The following is a 3,078-nucleotide window of genomic DNA, read 5'->3' on the forward strand; positions in this document are numbered from 1 at the left end:
GAGAGAGAGAGAGAGAGAGAGAGAGAGAGAGGTAGAGTCACCCAGTGTTAATATTTCCCCTGGCAAGGCCCCACTTCTGAAGGCTCTATAATCTCTTCAAAGTTCACCACAAAGTAGGAGTCAAGTTTTCAAATACACAAGCCTATTAGGAAACATTTCTTATTCACACTACAACATCTTCTAACATCTTTCTTATTTTCTTTAAATGAATAGGAGCATGAAAGGAATTACACAGCAAAATGGCTTGCCCAAAGCCAGCCAAGAGCAGAGACAGAGATCTCAGGCAGGTAGGTATGCTAGCTGTGAGGAGGAATGTGAGACTAGAGAATTGGGGGAGAAGAGGCCAGAAGATGTGGCCAGATAGCAGACAAGAGAGGGCAGTAGGTGACAACAGCTGTACAGGGATTTAGTGAGGGTAAGGAGTGTGCGATGGCTTTAGTGAGGGTAAGGAGTGTGCGATGGCTTTGGTCCTCCCTCCAGTTCAGGTTTTAGTCTTGGCTGTGGGGCTTCAGTGCCTCCTGCAGGAGGAGTGAGTGTGTGCGGTGCTGTCATCAGTCACATCGCGGTAGGACTTTATTCAGGCATGAGCAGGAACAAAATTATGATGCTGCACAAAGCTGGGCAGAACAAGAAACCATGTTAAGCAGCCCGACTCAGGATGATAAGCATTACGGTCTTTCATTCAAATGCAGATTCTATGTTAAGTATGAAAGTAGAGGGGACTTGGGGAGAGAAGGGTGGGTCTAATCAGAGAGAGGAGGAGGAGGAGGAAGACAAATGCTGTGTTTTCTGTTGTGTGGAATCTGCATTTAAAAACACAACCAGTATCTACCCATGTATCCATCCACCTATCAACTACAGAAGACAAGGAGAGCAGAGGGCGGATGCTTGGGAGGACACGGGAGCCCATGGGAACAGGGAGGCCGGCAGGCAGGTTGAACAAGAGTACAATGCCTATGTATGTGAAAACAGCAGAAAGAAACCGTGATGCTGGTAGGAAGTTTAGGAAAAGACCTCCCTTGTTTCTAGCAGTTCTCTGGCTTTAACCCACAGCAGTTAGTGTCCTGTCTCAGAGAAACCTCCCTGTCTGCTGACCCAGGCAAGGAGCCCATCCCACGGGACACACCCACAGTGAGCCTCGGTGACCCACAAACCGGACAGCAGTGAGACAGACGCTTTTATTGTTACAAGTGATTGACACTGAGGGTGGAAAAGGTAACTCATGAATGTATTTGCCTTTATTCTGAAGACAATAAATTTTGTATATTTAAAAAAATAAAAGGTATTCTCTTTCCTTCCCCTCTGGAACCTAAGGAGTTTCAGTGGTAAACAAAACCTAACTTTAGTTTCTGACTCTTCATGTATCATACCAGAAGCGGTCTGCGAGACTAGCACAACACTCATCTAGTCACTCTCTGTAGCTGACAGAACAGACTCCCCTGGTCCATGTGAGGCTGATAAGCGCCCTGTGGGCATCCAACAACTGGTGGCTGGTGTCAGCAGAGACATCACTGTCTTCCAAGCATGGTGGATTGCACCGATTTCCCACATAGAGAGAACGATTTCGAACCTAGACAGAGGCTTCATTTTTCCAGGGACAGAGTATTCCGTTACAGCTTAGCAAAGAAATACAAGGACAGGTGTTGAAAAGGCTACCAGGGAAACGGCTCGGCTGGGAGTCCACACTGCCATCCGTGTACAAACATGTGTACAAACAAAGAGATGTAGCCTTCCTAAGCCGAAGAAGTAAAGTCGGAAAATGCATTTCCTTACATTCATCTCTTATGTTTCCCTTGGAACCAAAGGAGCTATGGTTTGTCATGCACTGGAGGAGGACACTTGATAGCTGGAGAAAGACTAATCGTTGTGTCAGTCAACTTATAAAGAGGGAAGTTTGATTTGGGCTCACAGGTTTGAGGGTTCAGACCATAGCCAGGTGGCTCTCCTGCCCTCGAGACCAGAATAGCTCAGAACTTGACAGCAGAAACACAAACAAGAAGAGGAAGAGGAGGAGGAGGAAGAGGAAGAGGAGGAAGAAGAGGAAGAGGAGGAGGAGGAGGGGGGAGGGAGAAGAGGAGGAAGAGGAGGGGAGGCTGAGCTCCCAGCATTCCTTTCATGAACAAACTTCCAATGAACTTCTTCTGCTATTCCCTGTATACAAAGGATCCCAGACCTCTTAGAGGTGTGGACCAAGTCTTCAACACAAGGGCTTTTGGGTACAGTCCATAGTACTAGTGCTGGTGACAATGAAAAAGTGAAAAGAGAAGGAACAGCTCCAAAGCTGTGACTCACTACATAGAGGTGAGAGGACCGCCACTTTCTAAAAGCTCTGAGAGAACATTCCCCATCAGTGATCATATTAGTGCCTCTCTATTATAGCATATGTAAGGATAATAATAGATAGTATAAATGATAATCGGCATGTAGTAGCCACTCAATAAATGTTAAATGTTAGTATTCGTATTCTTCAATTTCTGATTCTTTTTTTTTTCTTTTCTTTTTATTTTTTTTGAGACAGAGTTTCTCTGTATAGCTGTGGCTGTCCTGGAACTCACTCTGTAGACCAGACTGGCCTCAGACTCAGAAAGTCACCTGCCTCTGTGCTAAGTGCTGGGATTAAAGGTGTGCACCACCACCACCTGGCTCAATTTTAGATTCTTAACCTCTCCTTAATATCCTTACCTAACCCTGTCAAAATTTTGTTCAACCACTGATATCTGAACTTAACCGGAGCCTTTCTGCTACCAGGGTGACCTCCTGACTCTTTTGAAACCATGGTAAAAGACATGTATGTTCATTTTTCAAATTCATTCCTTCATGCATCCATGTTTAAATTCAACAGGTCTTTCTGCCCAGGCGCTAATGGATGGGTCCTCTTAGGTATGTACTGTTTGTCACTGAGCTCATAGCACAGCAGGGATGGGGACTGGCCATGGATAACAGGTAACAGATAAAACAGTGGACACGCCAGGACAAAACACAGAGCTAGCAAAGGAGGAGAGGGATGTCTGGTGTGGGGGGGTGTCTGGTGAGGGAGGGGTGTCTGGTGAGGGAGGGGCGTCTGGTGAGGGAGGGGTG

This window comes from Mastomys coucha, unplaced genomic scaffold (genome assembly GCF_008632895.1).
Source record: "Mastomys coucha isolate ucsf_1 unplaced genomic scaffold, UCSF_Mcou_1 pScaffold17, whole genome shotgun sequence".
Taxonomy (NCBI): Eukaryota; Metazoa; Chordata; class Mammalia; order Rodentia; family Muridae; genus Mastomys; species Mastomys coucha.